The sequence below is a fragment of the Callorhinchus milii genome, unplaced genomic scaffold, assembly GCF_018977255.1.
Source record: "Callorhinchus milii isolate IMCB2004 unplaced genomic scaffold, IMCB_Cmil_1.0 Scaffold15, whole genome shotgun sequence".
NCBI classification, from domain to species: domain Eukaryota; kingdom Metazoa; phylum Chordata; class Chondrichthyes; order Chimaeriformes; family Callorhinchidae; genus Callorhinchus; species Callorhinchus milii.
Window position 1 is genome coordinate 14,472,485 of NW_024704756.1, and position 22,123 is coordinate 14,494,607.

Below are 22,123 nucleotides of genomic sequence, written 5' to 3' on the forward strand. Positions count from 1 at the left end.
TGTAACCTGCTGAGAACCCTAATTTTAGGTACATTTCCCTTTGATTTAGATGCTTCAGTCAGAGAGAGGTGCCATCCTCCAACCACCTTGTCAGTTTCCTTCATCATTTTGCATACTTCAATCATATAATCCCCTTGACCTCCTCAGCAGGAGGCAATATTTAAATAACCTCTCGTCTTAACTGTACGCCTTCATCCCAGGTTTCAATCATGTCAATCACTGTTAGACAGCTTCAAAGATTCAAAGATTTTGCCTAAGATTTAACACTGAAAATGAACACAGTGTTCCAGATGAGATCTGACCAGCGCTTTACGCAACTTCTGTAGTTGTGTAAAGCATCCTCCTTTGTGTATTCCAGATCTCTGGCAGTAAAGCCTAGCAGCCTATTAGTCTTTGGGTTGTTTTCTGTACTTGCGAAATAGCTGTTAAAACTTTCCCGGTCAACCAGGTGGTATTGGGTGCTTGTTCTGGCTTTTCCTCCCCTACTTTATTTCTCAGTCTCAGTTAAATTGTCCAAGATCTTCTTAGATGTTATGAAAGGGTGGCGGAAGTCGATTCGATAACTGCTTTTAAGAGAGAAGTAGATAATTATTTGGGGAGGACAAGTTTGCGGGGCTATGGGGAGAGAGTGGGGCAATGGGATTGAATTGGATAGCTCTTTTCAGAGAGTCGGCATTGACACGATGCGTCGAATAGCCTCCTTCTGTGCTGTATAATTCTATGATTATCGCCAATTCGCCCTGATCGGCCTGAGACACTTTTGCCCAGTCACTGAGCACCAGTGAGTTTCGTTTAATGCTATCAAACCTCACCAATAACCTGTGGCTCAGTGTTCTGACCTTTCTCAGCGAGCGAGATGACAATCGCACTTTGAACAACGTGACAGATTGCCTCGGGTGATTACGCTTAAAAGGAGGACAAGGGAAGGTGGTGTACCTGTCCAGTCTTATTCTTACAAGCTGCAAAGCACCGAGCATTTCAAGGTGAGAATCGGGAAAAAAGCTATTGAGCTTTGCCAGCGAGCCAATTTCGAAATGCTTAAACAAAAAAGACGCGAGGATAAGGTACATCAGACTGAATGCTGCAATGGTGAATCAGTACAAGATTCCACCACTGCAATGCAGATGAAATGTGACATCCTACTGCACGCTCCAGTGAATGATTAGTGGGGCAGCTACTGAGTCTCCGGTTGAAATGATACCCCGACTGAAGACATTTGACAGATCAATGCAAGAAACAACAATGACTCACAGCTCTCGTATGGAAGAGCCACACGTACAAATTGACCGTCAAATAAGCTCTTTCATACCACAGATCAAGCATCTGTGGAATGTTTTTCCACCCGAATGCCGTATGACTGATGATCATCCGCAAGAGCTACGGGGATTCACGACAGCAGTACACTGACACTGTAGTAAGAACACAATGCATGGCCCAGTCGCTTTTCCCTCTGCAAAGTTAACAAGGCAGTTGATATAATAATAATCCTTGCATTTGATACAGCGCCTTATCACGTCTTCGAGACGTCTCAAAGCGCTTCACAGAATATGCTGTAAAGTGAATTGACTGTATATTTGTGGGCGAAACACGGCAGCCAATTGCGCACAGCAGCGTCCCCACAAACAGTCGTGGATTGAAGTGACCAATTTATCCACAACTGTTTGTGGTACATTGATCTGTGCTTGATGTTGTTTACCTATCTGCAGTTTAACTTGATGACAAATGGTTTGACTAATGAAAACACCAAGGATGTTCACAATTATCCTGAAAATTTCAGGGATTCCACAAAATCCTTGGTTTCCCAACTTTACTGTAGCATACACAAACATGCACGCACTCACACACACACACACACACACACACACGTGCGCTGTGCAGTGAATTGAGGATAGGCAAGACATCTGAAGGGTGAGTGAGGTTCAGGTCATGTCTTGAAGTCTATCTTCAAGTTGTTGTTACATTAAACATGCAACTGTGACCTTGCCACGGAATCGCACCTTTGAACGTGGAAGGAAACTGTTCGGAATATGAATGGCTGAAGGTAGCGCCACTTTCACTTCCGGACTTTGAAATTTATCCGTGGGGACATCGCTGTGCGCAAATTGGTTACTGCATTCACCTACAAAATACACAGTCACTACGGCGTGCGGTAAATCCTGCAAAGTGCTTTGAGACGTTGGACGAATTGACGAGGTCCCGTAACAAACGCGAGGATTATTATTTTTGCTATTTTGAATAAGGAAATCGCATTTCGAAGAAACTAGAATCCTTGAAAATTCAGAGGGTGAAAGGACAAGCGAGGAAACATTATTAAAAAAAAAGGATTCAAGAAGGAGAACGTTTTCACTACTCATTAAATACACAAAAGGTCAGAAGTCTGATTTGAGGAATTATAGGTCTGTTAGCTTGACATTTCTGGTAGGAGAAAAAAAGGAAGGAGCTCGAGCACTTTTAACAAGTAAAGCCAATCATTCCGAGATGGAGGTTTATGTATGAAAGGGAGGTCACCATGAACAAATGTAATTACAGATCTTTGCAGCTGACACAGGACTCCCGGATACAGTTCTGCAATTGCCCGCTGCGTAATCTCAATTTGTGGGAAGAATTTGATAAGCCTGTTGTGCATACTTTTTTGTCGAAAGGAAAGAGAAAGCAGAGTGCTCGGCGCTTTATGCGTTAACTCCCAGGGTAGCAATTTAGAGCAAGGGACTGAAATTTGTGCCCTCCCGCCCGCAAGTGGCTCTGGCCAGTGTCTGGGGAGGCACAGCTACGTTTGCGCTCAGAACTTGACCCGCCTGTTTCGAGTTTATAAAATAAACCAAAATAGGTTCACTCAATCCTCGACTGTTTGCGGGACGCTTCTGTGCGCAATTGGCTGTCGCGTTTCGCCCACAAAATATACAGTCGATTCACTTTACAGTATATTCGGTGAAATGCTTTGAAATGTCTCGAAGACCTGATTAGGTGGTGTATTCAAAAATGCAAGGATTATTATGTTATTGAAGGATTGGATCGTGTGACAACTCCTTAAGAGCAATAAAATGATCTCAATCCGTGTCCTCCCAATGAAAGTTCCAGGGCAGTCCCTGATCTTTTACCTTCTCCAAGAACTATTTTTTTTTGGAAAATCTCACGTGCCTGTGAAAATATAATGGTGCGTTTAGAATTTAGGGTGAAAATGAAGGGAAAGTGTCAAAGAAGTGACATTTCTTTAAAAAGGATGTTTTTTTTCTTTCAAACAAAAACCCGTTTCCCGAACCGGTCTTGTGAATAAATAATAAAGATTGTTATTTGAAAAATTTAATTATTTGAATCAATTGGGTTTTAAAATTAAAAATGATATTTTTCCAATTGAATCGAATTTTCCATCGGGCAATATCCTCAACCCCCACCCCCCGCTTTGCTTGTGGACGAGCAGCCTTTCTGCAAAGCACTTCGAGACATTATCCTGCTTGAAAAGTGCTGCAACAATATGCCAGGTGCTGTTGCTATGTTAACACATTTATCCACCTCTCACCCATCATTTAAGCTCTTCTCTGAGGCTCGGTGGCTACATCAAGCCACTCTAACCTGTTGCGGTTCTTTCTTATTGCACATCAAAAGGTGTTCGGCATTTTGTTTCTCATTATAGTCCGTATCCTCCGGTTAAAAGAATTGGGCGAATGTAACAGATTTGTTTAGACAAGATCAAAGTGAGCATTTCTGTCCCAGTTTTAATGCATTAATTATCCCCTCTTTAGTCTCCCCCCTGCTGGTAATTAGAAAGTTAAGGAGCTTTGAATCCTTGTCAGTATTATCGCCAATTAGTCAGTATCATTTTAGTGAAACAGCATATTGGAGGACTGCCTTATTTCCCTTAATTCCTGTTAGGAAGAAGATGTTTCTTCTGGGCATGGTACTACAGGGATTATGAATTTACAATGTGAGAGATTTTAGTTTGGAATTTGCTCGCTCCAGTTCCTCAGCACATCACCCTTTGATAACTAACGGAGACGATATCACCTTGAGAAATGCAGCCCTGCGTGAAGGGCCCTATATAAGAAAATGATTGCAGGAAGCCCCATGCGGCAAAACTTCCGTTTTGCTTCTGCCTGCCTTTCCCGTTGTATGGGCAAATAAACCATCCTCGCACTTGCTATATTAATGGGTTTGTCAGTCTCTCATCACGTTGAAATATCTCAAAGTGCTTCGCAGAGTTGTTCCCTAATGGTCGGCGACTGTTTATCTGTAAGTGAACGTTTGTACGTAAGCTTGGACATCGTCAACATCTAAACTGGTTCAAAGCGAACCACGGTAGAAGAAAACTTGCTGTGAACCGGATTGCCATAACCGACAGAGTGTGGCAATCAAACCGCACGTTTAAATAAAGCGCAGTTCACTCAGTTACGCAATAGATATGGGATTATCAATGTGGTAGTTGGGTATTGCATCGCAGAAGGTCTTAAAAACGCTGCTTGTATTTTAGGATTTTCACTGAAAAAACGATTCCAAATTTTAAGGCATTAAAATTCCTTTAATATTTTTCCACAAAACGCACAGTAGGGAGCAATTAATTAGTTTCTTTCATTCATGAGGAACAGATGTATAATTCACTAGTGACTATGTCACACAGGTCTCGTTTCGTGTACCAGGCATAGACCGGCATGTTAATTCGACTGAATTCTACATCTACTTGGAACGCTAATCACTGTCGGTTCCATTACGTGGGACTTAATTGAATCAGGTCTAGATCTATCCTTGCCCAAAGTGTGGGACCTAGCTCAAGTATGTGTGTGTGTGTGTGTGTGTGAGAGAGAGAGAGAAGAGCAGGGAGGGTGGGGAGAAGGGGGTGGGGACGGAGGGAGAAAGGGATGGGGGCGAGGAGGGCCGAGGTCTAATACAACAGATGGCCACCCCTAAAGACCAAGACATTCCTACTTTCTCGTGTGGTGCTTAAATGGGGTCTACTTTGGCAGTCGTAACAGCAGGTAGAGAAAGTATCTACCTGTGCGTGAGCAAAATGAACGTGGATATACTTTTGCCATTATTTTTTTTTAATCGCTCCTGACTTCTGCCCTGCAATGCTCCCCCACCCCGTGACACTATCCTGCATGAAAGTCGCTTCATGAATAACAAGTTGGTGTTGTTTCAGTGTCATAAATAGCTGAAGTGGGTGGAAGGGAGGTTGGAGATTGCTGTAGGAAGCTGAGAGATTAACATTGGCCATTTTGTGGAGTGCTGTAGCTCAGTGGTTAGAGCACTCGCCTTGCAAGCGAGACACCTGGGTTCAATTCCAGGCAGGTCAGGGCGAAACCTTGGGCAAGTTTCCTTACTCCACACAGAGCCTAATAATAATCCCTCGAAAAAATAAAACAGTGATAAATTGGTCCTTTTCGATCCATGACTATTTGTGGGACGCTGCTGTGCGCAATTGGCTGCCGCGTTTCACCCACAAATATACAGTCAATTCACTTTACAGTCTATTCTGCGAAGCGCTTTGAGACATTGAGAAGACTTGAAAAAGCGCTATATCAAATGCAAGGATTATTATTATTATATTATTTCTTCACACTCACTTTGGGTCAAGTTAACCTTTCCCAGAAAATTCGCCCGCAAAGTATACAATCAATTCACTTTACAGTGTATTCTGTGAAGCGCTTTGAGACATCGCGACGACGTGATAAGGCAAATGCAAGGATTATTATTTTTATTATTATTATAAAAACATGACAGTTAAACGTTCTGAAACACTGTCTTCCTTGAAAGGCGCAATCTAAGCGTCGTTGTAATTACTGAACACAATATGAACTGTTTGGTCACCTGCTGGATTTGTTTTGCTGTACCTGTGCACTGTAATGATTTACCATGTTACATGGAGTTACGTGGAGTGACACGGCATGGGAACAAGCCATTTCGCCCAACTAGTGCATGCCGTTGTCTGTATTTCACACAAACCCCCACCCCTCTCATTTCCCTCTACTCCTTTATGTCCCCATCAAGATTCCTCTCAAAATCATTGATGCCTTTTTGACTCAACTGCAGCTCTAAACATTCTTTATACCCCATGTCAGAACAGGCAGCAGCTACTTAAAAGTATTAAGCGAATCATCACAACGCCCTTGATTCGTAGAATTTTGAGCATAGAAGTTATTGTCCCCAGTGGCCAGAGCCTCTGTCAACACATCAGATGAAGGTGTCAGTTTAAGAGAGCCATTAGCAAATGGCTCTTTATTTCCACAGCTCTTTCTTTATTCCTCTCAAAGTTCAGGGAGGTGAACCATCTCCTTTCACGAGGCATGAGAGGCTGTTTGGCACAGCCATGAGCGGGAGCCTCTGTCATTTGGAGTGGAGATGATTTTGATGCCAGAGATAGCGGAAGATATTAGATCTTCCACAAATTCCTGTCAGGCTCCAAGTCTCTAGATAACAACTCCTTCATCTCTTGTGACAGGCTCCAATAGCACTGCTACCCTTGTGACAATCAATGCGGACCTGGGCTTTTAAACGGTGTCAGTGCACAGCAGTTAGCTGTGAGGAAGACAGGAGGTGGAGGGGAGGGGTGGGGGAGGAGACTTGCATTTTGCTCTGTGTTCCTCGGAGTCATTAAACCTTCATGTTTGCAAATTTCCCCCAAGGCGGAGATCATTATTTAAGAAATGCATTTTGGGCAAAAATCAAATTCAAAATTGTTTTGAATCGGGAGCTCATTTGAAATAAACGGCTGAATAAGGAAGGAGCCGTCAATTTTCATCAAGGTTTTAATTTTGAATTCTAATTGCCATAAATGAATAAATAATCCTCAGTGAGCGGTGTTGCGCTTGCTGATATTTTTCTCGAAAGCCCTCCTCTTATTTTCGTGGCATGCAGTTATTCCGGTTGCTCTATTAGAATAGTCCTTGCGTTTGATGTAATAATCCTTGCAGTCGAAATAGCGCCTTATCACGTCTTCGAGGCGCCTCAAAGCGCTTCACAGAACATACTGTATATTTTGTGGGCGAAACATTGATATAGTGCCCTGTTGGGTCATTGAGACATCTCAAAGCCCTTCACAGATTATACTGTGAAGTGAATCGGCTGTGTGGATATTTCCCGGGTGAACACATTCCCCTGATATTAATATTTTTTTCGGTGTGCGGGCTTTAAATGCCGGCCCGGGAGACTGGAATTTTCCTGGACCTAACAATGTTCGAAGGGTTAACTGAATAACCAAAAAACCTGGCCTTCGGCACATGCACGAGGCAGGAATTGAGTCTTTCGATGGGAGGGAGGGCGATGAGAAACTTTGCACCGTTAATATCCGAGGTGCAGAAGTGATTACTGGGTACAGAACGATGTCGGTTAATTCAAGTCCTAAGAAAACTGCAGCCATTTTTCTCACTCAAGGCTGTCCAGCTGCAATCTATTTTCTTTTTTTCACGTTTTAATCTCTCTTTAGTGCTTGGGCGGGCAGCCGAATGTAAAAGTGGACTTTATTAGGCACCTGTTATTTCACGAGGACAGGATTAAAACTCAACAACACAACAATTAAGGTTTAATAGGAGAAAACTCTCAAGAGGCCTTTTCACTGAGCAGAAATATCACCGAGCAAATTGTACGGATTGACATCGGTGCTGCCCCAGGATAATTTGGAGCTGGTTAGGAACTAGAATTCCTGTTGCATGTCTTTACTGGCTCGACTGATTAGGAAAGCGATTAATAACAACAACTTGCATTTACGTAGCACCCTTCACACAGGGTAGCGTCCTGGAGCGATTACACACAACAACACAGTTTACATTTACGTAATTCGAGAGTGTTTGAAGGAGGAGAAAATGGTGGAAAGCTCATCTGCCGATGGTGATGTCGGTCAGGCAGGGGGACGTGAAGCAAGACTTGTGTTCACTGAATGGAAAAAGCAGTCAGGAGATGGGGTTACAGGAGGTCCCAGGTGTAGGGGTGGGGGCAACGCCGTGGATAGTGTTGAATGTGAGGACGAGGATCTTGAATTCGATCCGCTGAGAGATGGGGTGCCAGCTGGAAAACAGACAACAGAGCGTACCTTAGAATTGAAGAGTTGCTTGAACTTATAGTTACGTTTGTAACTTGGCATCATACTTCCTGTCACTTCAGAGGGGTTGACCTGTTGCAGCGTAGGAGAGGTTTCTGTTCCAGTGAATGTTCTGTGAAATACGCTCAGTAAATTTTCATTTTGCTTATCTACTTAAAGGGTGTCGCTCACTCTCAAAGTACTCAGACTTTCTCCCCAAGATGTCTTTGCAAAGTGGAGAGAAAAACCTTCCAAGTCTTGCTCAGAAGCACGTATAATCGTGTCAAGGTGCAGCCTGGTATCCTGTGGCCCTGCACTGATGGCAAATTGGAGTGCTCAGAAAATAAACGCAATCATTAAGAAGCCGGTACTTGAACTGCCAACCTGCCGTAATTATACAGAATATATTGATGCACATTGAAGTGTGTCGATGTTTGTAACAATAATTATACAGCTGCGTATTCGAATCATCGGAAAATATTACTGATTGAACAACCCAGCTGGACCCAGATGGAAATTGACAGTGACAGGTAGTAAATGACCTTTTAAACTCCTGGCAGATTTAAAAATTCCAGTGTAATCGTTCATCCTGAGGCATTATCTGCCAGCGGGAGGGGATAACTAAAGTTGCCCTTTTGTTCTGGCGAAAACGAACCCAAGGTAACTGAGATCAGAACAGTCATTGAAAATATTTTCCAATTTAATATTAATCAGCTTTTAATGAGTTAAGTTAATCGGGACTTTGATTGCCTTTTTCGCCACACCCCTGCAGTTTGTTCCCAGTTAGGACCTTCCCTGCTTTCCTGATGGAGAAACCAATTTCAAATTAAGGAAAATATCAGGCAAGTGGAACTCAGCTTAAAAGTAACGAAATCACGTTTGGTTCAGCATTTCACAGAGAAAGTGCTTTTCTTGCCTTGTTTCTGCACCCAGTGTTTGTAATCTTTCTCTTTGACCGTGCCTTCAGCTCCCCTCTCGACTCTCTACCCCCTCCTCGCTCCCTCCCTTCCCTCCCTCACCCTGACCATTTCCCCCCTGCTCGGGTCCTGACCCAACTGTACAGCGCCTTGGGACGTCCTCCCGACGTGAAAGGCGCTCAATAAATGGAATCTTGTTGTTGTTGTTGTTGTTGTATCGCAGAGAGAGCACTGAAGCTCTGTGCTGCATGAATGGACTTAAGCAACCGATGAATATTATTCGCAGAGATTAATCAGGTTTGATCCAGAAAGATTAATTTTGTGATAAAATAATTACAGTTGCAAACAAATTATTTTCTAATACATTAATTGCAATTGAATGGGGAGACGGGGGGGGGGGGAGAAAAAAATTGTCTTGCAGCCGATAAGTTAAAATAAAAAGCCTAACTTTACCATTTGCTTTGAAGATAATAACACTTTCGTTTGATGTTGCGCCTTTCACGTCGGCTTTGGCTGTAAAGTGTAATGACTCTATTTTATAGGCAAATGCCAATTTGCACATAGCCAATGTTCCACAAACAGCCATGAAGTGAATGACCAATTTTCCTGGAGGATTCTGATATCAGTTACCTTGGGTTCATCCAACATAAAGGGAACATTGGTCATTGGTTTCCCGAGCTCCGAAACTTTTTCCCGTTTACACTGAGCTGACAATGTGATTGATATCTTGCTGTGGGATGGGGGAACAGAACCAGGATCTATAGGCTGAGGTGCTAAAGATTGAGGTCTTTCCAGTAATCCCAGGTGACATCTGAACGAATCAAGGTCAACGTTTTATTTTGCATAGTACAGGGAAAAATTCATGCTCTGTTCAAGACTTAAAGAGCATTCGATGAATTGTTGGGCCAGATTTTGGATCCTTCTGATTCAAAACTCAATCATTTCAAAACTCGAAACTATGCTTTCGAACGTCCTAATATCAGAATGTAATCGGGGCTAAATATTTTAATAGTCTCTATAAATTCAACCATTAATTCACACTCGTGGGGGTACTCCCAATTGTTTAATTATTCCAGTAAATGGAGGCTTTTAGCAAGAGATACACTATTGCATTGGTACATGTGTTGATCCACAGCAAGCTCATGGCATCCAGATAGTGGCTCATTCTTAATGAAACAGTTGAAACTAGCTCTTCGCTCATTAGCAATCGTCACAAAAAACAGCTCAACACTGGTCTGACCCGTCACCATAAAGTCAACACAAAAGATTTCTGCGTAATTCATAAAGATGTGGCTGCAATCAGTGTTTGTGGGATAATTATATTGTGAAATCTATCCATTAAATTAGCTGATGTATCCTTTTTAGTTCATTCCATGCACAGAGGGCAACTACACTTGGAAGGATCAGTCTATAGATCCGAGGATTACATAGATATGTAACCCACACTTGCTCCTTGAGAATTCATTTCCATTCACGAAAGCTCGGAGGTTAATATCGGTATCAGTGTTGACCTGCTTGCTTACTTATTTCAGTACATATTTCTGCAGGGAACATTTTTGGTATTCTGTTATGTGGGCCTCACCAAGGCTATAAGATTGTGTTCCTGTCCTCCCGTCACACGGGGCACTTTCTGCATCTATTATTGGGCCACAAAGCAATTATGTTTTTGTAGAAATGTAACAGAATTCAAGTTTCTAACAATAGACTAAAACACAACTCCCTGACTCCTGGGCTTACATTGGGGCCTTGCTGGCATTTACCAAGTCAGGATTCACAGTGGCTTTGGGGTCATCAACTGTTTTGATAAGAGCTGTTTCCCGCATACGGGGATTATGGAGATGGGGTTAGAAAGTGTAAGATTTCCATGCGTGCAGATGTTTAACTTATTTATGACAAAGCCACGATTTCCAACTCTCCACCTCTTGAACCCAAGGCAGGAATCTGGCTCTGAGCTATTTCCTGCTGTTATCTCTTGCAGTTCTTTCATTGCGGCGGTGGGAGCTGAAGGTATTGTACCTAAGTGTTAATCCCCAAGCGTGTCTCTGCCGACGTGACTTAAGAAAGAAAAGAAGATGGTATTTCACAGGTCAGCGCAAATCCGTTGGGTGAGCGGACCTGAGAAGATGTGGTTGAAGAAAGGAAGCTTTCTACTGCCTTAAGGTACCTTTAGTTGCTATATTGCTTCGCTCCTGGAGACCAAAGTAATTTTAGTCCTAGAAAAGATGTGCTTTGGTCTGTGCGCTTTGGAAATCACGTGCCTCGGTCCGGGTTAGGGTAATATACATCACAGTTGTTTGTGAGATGCCTCTGTGCCCAAATTGGCTGCCGTGTTCACCTACAAAATACAGCCACTCCAATTTACTGCAAAATCCTGTGAGGCACTTTAAGACGTCCTCCTGATGTGAAAGGCGCTGCATCAAATGCGCGGAATTCTTCTTTTTATATTAATATTTGGAAAGCATTCCCACCTCCTACAAACACACACGTTCCGTATTGATTGCCCTTGTTCTGTTTGGCCCAGAGCCAGACCTGGCTCATTCATCCTGTCCTTCACTGGGTCAGATACATTGTGTTGCAATCATTCAATCCAGCCTTCCTGGGCTGTCTCTATGATAGGACATCAAGCCAACACTTTATTGATAGATAGAAATTCTGCTCAATTCGAGGCACTGAGGAGAACTTAAAGAAGTTTGAAGAGGTTTGTTATGAAAGTTTTGAGTGGGGGGAGAGAGGAGGAGGGATGGATAACTTTTAACTCTTACAATCCTGGACCCGTCTCAAGACCCTCCTCTTCGACCGGGCCTTCGGTCACCCTCCTACTACCCCTATCCTCCCTGTTCTCCACCCCTCCTGATCCCTCCTGATGTTGAAAGGCTCTATCCAAATGTAATTTGCTTTTGTTGTTGTTGTTATCGTCGAATCCCCGCCATCCCCACTAAGATGAGTTGTTTTAAAAAAATAATAATAATAGCAACATTACATAAATCCTCGTTTTAAAAGTTTTTGCAAACAAATTCCCCGTCTTGCTGGCCTGCCCGTCGCAGGAAAGCCTTTACCTCGTCTCTCGTTGATCTGGAGATTGACTCAGGTTTGAAGCATTTCTCGCTCTAACAAATGTGGGGAAAGTGTGTGGAAGAGTTCTCGTTCAATTGCTGGATAATGGAGATCTGGTCCTAGGAGTTGAGCAATCAGCAGAGAAGCTGGTTTCTCTGGCACTGTTGTGATTTCTTTCCCACTGAAAGACCTAAACCTGACCCTGGAACCTACCTGTGTATTGAGGTACCTCTTCGAGATCATGCAATCATCCACCAATTTTAGTTTCAATTTAAGAGTAAGCACGCTTCTTAATCCCCTCACCGCCCACTCCCACTCTTCGAATGGGCAGAGAGCAGTGTAGCAAAGTTTTACATCTCCGGTGCTGTGACAGCGACAGCTTGCATTTACGCAGCATCCCTCTCGCAAAAGGAGGGTCTCAAAACGCTTTGCAGTCGAAGCGTTTTATGATGGGAGAGGTGTCTCACACGAGCGCTACCCTGAGCGAGGGGAGCTCCATACGTGCGAGTTGCTGCTGTTGATGATGTTGCTGTTGCCTTCAGTGGTAACCAGTGGCAGAATAAAAGCGTGATAATGTTTGATGCAAGTTTATCACCGCTCAGCAGCTTTTGCTGAGAAGGGAGAGGCGTATTTGTCGACGTAAAAACAATCGGATCTAATCACCTTCAGTTCAAGGGGCGTTTTGCCTCTGACACCCCTCCTGATCTTACAATAGTTTCCTTCCTCTCTTCAGATGCCTTGCCTCTGGCCGCTTGCCGCTGCTCTTGAGAGGAATACGAATACACACCGAGGAAAATCCCATCGCACTCTTCCAAACGCTGTCACTCGAATGGTCACAAAGCCTGGTTTGATTGTCAAATCGGAGGTTATCAGTCAAATCCTCCTGCTTTTCACTTGCAGAGAATTGAAACAGCGGGGGTGAGGGTGGGTGGGGGGGGGGGGGGGATCTTAAGCAGACCTCCTCGTAGCCCTTCATTATTCACTGCCTCCCAGTCAGAAAGCCATTACCTTGCACATTACATTCACGAGCCAATTTGTAATCTAATTACCCAATTGTTCGTTTAGCCCAGGCACCAGTTTCTCTTGAAAAGCCCTGAGATGCAGAATTTTTACAAACCGCCTGCTGCAAACGGGAGCAAATTGGTACCTACTGGATACTCATCAACCACTATTGTACAGGCAACCTTTGAGATACAACCATTATTTTACTGGGATTTTCCTTTTGTGGTGAATTCGATGCATTCCTTCCAGGCAGCAGTGGCTCGGACCCTTTCCTGTTGTCAGGATCTAATAATAATTCTTGCGTATGATAAAACGCCTGATCACCTCCTCATCGTCTCTGTAGGCGAGCGTGGAAGCCAGTTTGCAACGACCTGCTAACGGATATGAAGTGAATAGCCGATTTCAACTGAGGGATTGCTGGCGTGGGCCTGGGAGAAATGCTCCTCTGTGAACTCTTAAGTGCTGATGAGATATCACACATCCTGATGGGTCTCGCAACTTAGGTAATTGGTAACAATCGCAGCTCCATACTGCAAAGCTTCACTTAGCTTCTTTTCACTGAAGTTTGCCCACAGAATTATGTTGGATGAAAGTAGGTCGAGTGGCGTCATAGATGTTAATCAATAACAACTCGCAATTATCTAGCGGGCTTCATGTGGGGTAGTGTCTAGTCATGTCATATTCCTCGTCTGAAGCTGTAACCGGAACAGAGAAGCTCCATCTGTTAGTGAAATTTATATCATACATTCTCCTACGTCTTACTGTGCTCAGTTGATTCAGATGTAACATGACACGTCTGTGTGTTCTGTTCAGAAGAAAGGTACAGTATTGAACGTTCAGTGATTCATCAAAGATTATATATTTTATTAATATATAAAAAATATTACCATTAACTCTCCATCTTTCCCAGACTTGCTGACGAGCCAAAGTACTAAGCTTGAAAATCTTTTTCAGGGGATTTATTTCCCATCTAATGGTCTATCTTTATCAAATAAAAACCTTCAAGTGAATTTGACTTATTTTCTTCTATCATCCCTAATCTTTGTCACTTGTGCAAGTACCAGATACTGGATCGGAAGATGGTAAAGATTGCTAATCCTTATAATTCGAATGTTCCCAAACTTCAGAGCAGTGAAGCCCTGAAGTACAGCAGAACCTCAGGCGATCTTTCTTGTTGCCTGAGTTTTATCTTGAAGTCTTCAAATAAACTGCAAAATTTTAGGTCTATCCCCACACTGACTTCCTCATATTAGGATTGCTGATCTATAATTTACAGTAACATCTATTGGGAATGTGGGCAGAAATCAATTGAGAAACTACGACAATCCAAAGCTGCACTTACTATCGGGGATAATAATCCCTTCAAATAATAATAATAATTTGATCACTCAATCCATGACCATTTGTGGTATACCTGCTGTATGCAATTGTCTGCTGCATTTCACCCACAAAATATACAGTCAATTCACTTAACAGGATATTCTGTGAAGCGCTTTGAGACGTCTCGAAGATGTGACAAGCTGCTACATCGAATACAAGGATTATTATTATGTTATTGACAATAAGTAAGCAGGGTGCATCCCTCCAGGAAGAAAGTGCGCGTTCCATTCCAGACACGGGAACATTTCTACGTGTAGGTGGAACACTCAGCCTGGTTTGGCTATCTTAACCGTGCTGATGGGTTTCTGCGTGTCAGACATCTGGCTGGCCGAAACCTACCATATAAAGCGGTGGGGGTGGGTGGGGGGAGAACCCTTCTTGATTCAATGAATTAATACCTCCCATCTTTATTGGATGTTGATAGTAAAAGCCTGAACAAAATGCTCATGTGCAAGACTGGACTTGCTGATATTTGCTATCGCCAATTCCTCCCTTTCTGTTGGATTGCTATTGCCAGTGGCTGAGAATAGGATTATTTAAATTGAGTGGTTGTGTAACATTGTGATAATAATTACCAATAAATGTGCTTTGCAGAAGTAGAATTTGTTCAACACTCTCTCTCTCTCTCTTAATCAATGGCCTAGTTCTTTGTGAGAGGCTATCCTTCTCGGGGAAATAATAAACCTTGCTATCCTCACCTCAGCAGGGACTGAATTTGTTTTCCGAAGCCTGCATTCAATATCTGTGTGAGCAGAATAGCTGTACATGGAGCATTCCCCAAGATACTTAGCCAAGGACTCTTATTAAGATAAGCTACCGATTGCACAGCCAAGGTGATAATCAACCTTTTGTTATTGGAAGAGGATTCTCGGGTTCTTGTAGCCGAATGAACTAACTCGGACGTGTGGGTGTTCCACTTTCTTTATCCAACAGCGCAGAATAGCCATTAACACGTAGAAAACCCTTCTGTTTGATGAGGAATCTGGAAGCTGTTTTCTCCCGCTATCTAATCGAATCGAATAATCTCAGTTTCCCTAGGCCACTAATGCAATATCTGAAAGCAAGCACTGTGGCAATGTGCTCACCTGTTAAATAATGTTGGAAATTTCTCCAAGCTATTATTTTCTGTATGTACCTACTGTTATTACAAGGAAAAGCAAGGCTTTCTCAAATTATTATTTACACTGCACTGTTAACAATTGCTTTCTTGGTGTACAAATATACTACTAACAATAATCACTGCGGTGCCTTTCACACCGGGGTTGCTATACTGTGGAGTGACTGTGTGTGTTTGGTGGATGAACATGGCAGCCAAAGTCCCATAAACAGACATGAATAATAATAATCCCTCCAAAAACCAAAAACAATAATTAAATTGGTCATTTTCAATCTACGACTGTTTGTGGGACATTGCTGTGCGCAATTGGCTGCCGCGTTCGCCCACAAATATACAGTCAATTCACTTTACAGTGTGTTCTGTGAAGCGCTTCGGGACGTCCTCCCGACGTGAAAAGCGCTATATCAAATGCAAGGATTATTATTATTATGAAGAGAGTGGCCAATTTTAATGAGGATTGTTGGCCAGGACACTGGGATACACTTGTTTTAAATAGCGTGTATAAATTACTCTGATCAAAAGGTAAGGTAAAAAGAAATGCTGCAGCAGTATTGTGAACATCAGGAAGAGGGCAATCTGGAGCAAGTGGTTTGAGTCGAGCTATGATAAGCTTGTGGATGCCTGATAAAGTAATGGGGGAAAATATTTTCAGCTCGATGAGCTTCACAGCAAAAGACAAGAGCTTGTTTAATATGAACAGTTTGAATTCATTATTAAACCGTTAAGGACAATAACAACAACTCGCCACTTATTATTGTTGTTATTATTTGGAGGACGTCTCAAAGCGAGGTGAACTCGTCAGGGAATTTGCGCACAGCGATGTCCAACCGACAGCAATGAAATAAACGACCATTTATTGGGTTGGCACATAAACTTGGATGTACGTTCTCGTACACAATTCCAGGATATGGCTCACATGTTCGACTAGAGCAGATGAGACTGGTCGCCAGCCCCCAGTCTTACGATTTGAATCACATTTTTTGGAGTAAATTTGTATTTACAGAGAGGTGAAGTGGAGGAGAGGTTGTCTGCGACATTCTGCAGTCTGGCTCTGACTGAGAACCAGCCTCTCCAGAGATTTCAGCAGTCAATGCCAACCCTTCTGACCTCTTTGAGGAATTGAGAGCTGCTTTGGAAACAGCTCTGGAAATGAATGGGACTTGCCGAAATCGACTCCTGCTCTCACCTCTCTTGTTTTCCGTACTTCAGGCCCCTCCAGGCCCCTTTGGATTGTATGAGCTGGAGTGACGGTCTGCTTTGCTCGCAGTGTGAGAGGCCGGTATCTATCCGTCATCCTGAAGCAAGAGAGGAACAACAGCTAGAGAGATATTTGCATGACTGCAAGCTCTAGAAGTATGTTGTGCGGTGAGCAATAGCTCACATCTCTCTCTCTATCTCTCTCTCTACCCTCTCCTCGCTCCCTCCCTTCCCTCCCCTCACCCTGACCATTTCCCCCCTGCTCGGGTCCTGACCCAACTGTCCAGCGCCTTGGGACGTCCTCCCGACTTGAAAGGCGCTCTATAAATGTAATCTTGTTGTTGTTGTAGAGAGAGAGACCAGACTGGTAGAATCCAGGGGGCATTGAGTTCGGGGTTTTAACTTGTCACAAGTCTGGACTTTCTCTGGCCTAGGCTTTCTGTACGGTAGTCCCATCTCTAATTATACGGCTTGTGACCTTGGGTGCTTTTTTTTCATACACAACATGGATCGCAACCTTAGAAGTCATATTTTTCATTTCTGTTGCGTTAACAAAGCATCAGCAAGTCACCCTCGTTTAAACACCTTCCCTGTCCCCTCCCCAACCCCTACCGCCTTGCATGAGCAGCCCTACCAAAACCCATCCACATGCCAGTGAGAGCATTTGAATTCCCTTATTGTGTACCTCCTCCACATCACGCTTTACTGTTCTCTCTCTCTATCACTATCTCTCTCTCTCTCTCTTTCTCGAATGCAGTCTCCTTGGCAACTCAGCTTCTCCCTTCCCTTGCTCTTATCAGAAATAGTCAGGACTTTTGCAGTGATGTATGTGTTAAACAATGTGCAGGCAACTGCTGACTCACTGAGGCTAGACTAAATATTGCTGTTGACAAAAGGGCAATCTGTCCCGTTTGAAAGCCGGCGACAAGTCAAAAAAAAACCCCAACGTGCTGGGATTTAAAGGAGCCACACATTTATTGGAGTGAGACATGCCCCTTGCCCACCTACATTTGGTGTGGAGTTACCTGAATAACACACTGGATGCTTTATGTGGCTTTTTTGCGGCATACGTTAAAAGCGGCCAATATATTTTGCCGCTGTGATGTACACAGCTCCAGGCCTGTACACATACACACACACATATATATATATATATATAGACTGTGTGTAAGTAAATTGGCTTTGCATTGACAAAGTGCAATAGAGTTGCAGACTGGTAGACATATTCCTTTGCACCTGTGGTGCTGTTTTGCTTACGCTAATAATACAATAATAATAATCATCCTTGCATTTGATATAGCGCCTTATCCCATCATTGGGGGACCTCTCAAAGCGCTTCACAGGATATACTGTAAAGTGGAGCAACTGTGTATTTTGTGGGCGAAACGGGGCAGCCAATGTTGGAATAAAGTCTCTTCCAAACCCGAAAGATTCAAATAAGGCCGTGGCTTTTTAAGCGTTAAGGCTGTTGGTCAAACCTTCTCCACCTTTCGTGTCACGTACAACCAAGATTTCTAAACCACCAATGATCCTGGATTGAGTTCTGGTGTTTAAGTTGGTGGGTTCCTTCCCAAGGTTTTCATGCTGGATTTCCCTCTTCATTAAGATGATAGGGTTATCAATTACCGAAAGAACTGTGATATCCAGAGTGCCAGTGTGCCAAAACACCAGATGTTGGATTACCTTAAACCTGGACTGTAGATCTTTTATTTTACAGGGAAGGCATTTTTTTTACGATAAATGCCATCTTCAAACCATATTGAGCCAAGTTCTGACATTTGGGGATCTGGAGACTTCCAGCGTATCATGAATCCTCGTCTGGGTTGGGGGAAGATTAATTGGTATGTGTGTAAGGAGAGGAAAGGAGAAGTAGGAGCATCATCTGTGATAAATGCCAAGGGAGAATTTGGGAGAGCAATTGATATTAGCTTTGTTAAGATGCTCATGATTCACAGGGAGAGAGCAGGCAAGTATCTGGGTCATTTCTGCAGAGGCAGAATTACGATGCCCTGAGCGTTCACATTTGTGAAACCGCAGAGTTTCCCCGGAGTAAGATTAAAAGCAAAAAAAAAAGAAATAAATCATTGACAGCCAGCCATTTTACTTTAAGTCCAATGCAATTGAAACACCTTAAAATAACCAAGGCGAAACTGAGAGCCTGAGTGCCGTTTTCCAAAGGAAATCACGGAATGTAAAATTTTACCGTTTCCCTCAAATTAAAATTGATGGGTCGCACCGCAGAGCTAGCTGTGGAGCTTTTATTTTTTTTTGCAATCTTTAACATAGAAATGGGTTAGTGCAACCAAAGAGTTAGAGACCCTTCTATATTTCTCCTTTCAGAAGAGCTGATGGCTCTCATTAAGGTGAATGATGGAAGTGTAATAAGACAGATGATTGTGCATTTTTGTTTCGCGGTGCGAGTTTGCTCTACCCACCAGGCAACCTTCACAAGTAGGTCCTTTCTACATCATCAATAATTCCCTCTCCACCCAGCCTCAGAAAATACACACCGCCCCCGCTCCACACCCCCATTGCAAAACAACTCCCAAAATCCAACCAGTCAAAATAACAATAATATGTAAACATATTTAATCAAAAAATATAATAATCCTTGCATTTGATATAGCGCCTTATCAGGTTAAAGTGCTTCTCAGTTTTGTTTTCACAACACCCTGCATTCATATAGATAGAGATATAGCGCCTTTCACACGGTGGGGGCGCGGGGGGGGGGCTCATCTCAAAGCGGTTTACAATGGTGCAGTTGGGGGAAGGTTAGATGCCCATAAGCGCAATCGAAAAGAAAGGTCTTTAGGCACGATCTGAAAATGTGGAAGAAAGGGGGCAAGGCGGAGGGAGAGAGGGAGAGAGCCCTGTGAAGTGCAGTGACTGTATTACATAGGCAAACGCATCAAGGGGAAGGGGAGGTGACCATAGACACGATCGAAGGGGTAGGTAGACGACAAACAACTAATACCTTTGAGATGAGCAAGCCTGGGAGCTTTCTTAGATTTAGAAATTTTCTTAGAAATTTAGATTTTGCGGATCAGAGGATTGAAAGTTTATCTTCGTCATTTTGCAGTGAAAGCCAAACTATCACTTCACTCCTATGATAACCAGTGAACTCTGCCATGAGTAATGGGTAGTTTTGTGTAACGTTTTTGGATTGAATTATTTCAGACATTTTCTGGAGCCTATTGGAAAAAAAGGCTGCTTTAACTCACAAAAGTTTCCCATGTCCACCAGAGCGTGTTCCAACCAGTTATAGACCATTAACCCGCTTACTCGCCTTGCAAAGTGAAGTAAGATTAAAAGCGTTAGAAGATCCAACTTGTTTGACCTCCCAATTCATAAGTGTGTGAGGACTTCTCTGCAACTTCAATGAGTTTGAACCAGGTGTGAAAGTGAATGCACAGGACTGAATTTTAAAACAACGGATTTCCGAGTGCCTGGAAGAAATATAAGGGGATACCCGCTCAAAAATGTCCTCCAACTTAAAACTGAATTTAAGTACAGTACTGTCCAAAATTCTTCATGATTGTAAATTTTAACACCTCAGTATTGAGGCTAAGACTCTGAGAAACTCGGGTCTCCAGATATTTGTGTCGCATTGGAAACTCGGTTACTTGTTTTCATCCATGTTTGTATTTGATGACTGAATAGTACTTCTCTTGATTTGGATAAGACCGAAAATGTCACTTCAACAACAAAAGCAGCAGCAACAACAGCTTGCATCTACATAGCGCCCTTCACCTTTTCTTCCTTTGTAAATTCCAAGCTGCCTTTGCTTATTTCTTTATGGACCTTCCTTCAAAGTTGGGTTCATTCTCAGGGCGTACAACACAAAATTACATTCGTAAAGCGCCTTTCACGTCGGGAGGACGTCCCAAGGCACTGTGTAAATTGGGAATCAATAGAGATCCGAATTAGGTGTTCTCCTTGAGTAGTAGAAGTAAAAGCGGTTAAATGCGGGATTATTAAAGTGCATTTGTTAATCCTGTCGATTTTTTAATTAAAAAATTGTTGTGTCGCTTTTCCCCCCCTCCCCTCCCCCTCAAGACTATTAACCCTGTGTGAATTTGGAGTCGCTCACGTTGCCACAGAAGAGTGGAGTCCTGTAGCTCAGTGGTTACAGGAACGCTTTGCAAGTGAGAGACCTGAGTTCAATTCGAGGCAGGGCGAAACCTTGGGCAAGTTTCCTTACTCCACACGCCTAATAATAAATAACCAAAAACAATAATAAATTGGTCATTTTCAATCTACGACTGTTTGTGGGACATTGCTGTGCGCAATTGGCTGCCGCGTTCGCCCACAAATATACAGTCAATTCACTTTACAGTGTGTTCTGTGAAGCGCTTTGGGACGTCCTCTCGACGTGAAAAGCGCTATATCAAATGCAAGGATTATTATTATTATTATTATTAAGTGGGGCTGTTTGGGCCGTCAGCTTAAATGGCGAATCAAATGAACTGGGAAGCTTTAACAAATTGCTGCTAGCTTGGACTGGTAAGCTTGACTCTGGGTCAGAATGCTGTGGTGGCTGATGGAGAAATCGGCCAGCGACTGTACAATGTTAGAGGTGCATAATACTGCATTTCACAGAACATAGCGTAGGTTATTTGCTCGTATGGGATTTGTGACTGAGGTCGCATTGTATGAGATAGTATGAGCAGAGAAGCAATGTTCTCTGTTGGTGTATTAGGGGTAACCTCTTGCCTTTTTGTCATTAGAATGCATGGGATTACTGATGAATTCTCTACACGTTAACCAAAGGCGACCGCCAATCTTTGGGTAATTGAATTACAAGGCATAAAAATACAAATGGGACCGTCTAAAAATAGCGCTGGTCTCCTTACACCCAAGTAATATTAATATTGTTGCAGTAAAATAGATAATGTTATGAGTGGTAATCTGCTCAAGTTGGTCTAATCGAACATGACACCACTAATGGCCTCTTTGGGAAAATATTCCGTGCCATGTCGCAAGTGCGTTTCTTTGATACAACAGAATGACCTCAAATCTCCATCTCATTGTTAGCCGAGCAGACCATTTTGACTTAAAATCTAAGGTGGCGTAGAACTGTGGAAAAATTCTGTTTCACATCTCATCCGAAGGACGGCACCTCCAACAATGCAGTTCTTCCCCCAGCACTGCATTGGAGCATCAGCCGAGAGCCTGAGCTCAAAGTCCCAAAATAAGGCTGGAGCGTACAGGCTTCCAACCCAGAAGCGAGTGGGCTACCAATCGAGCGAGACTGATAACCTCATGGTTTGATGAGACAGTGAAAGCGTCAGGTAGCAATTCTCCAAAGTTCACCTCTCTAATTCCCTCATTCCGAAAAGTACATTTTTCAAGTTTTGAGCCAAACTCCCCAGTGTTATCTCTCGTTTGTTCTTTTGTCTTGTGAACGTTTTTTTTTCCCCTTTCCAATTTTTCAGCGCTCTGTACTTGCTT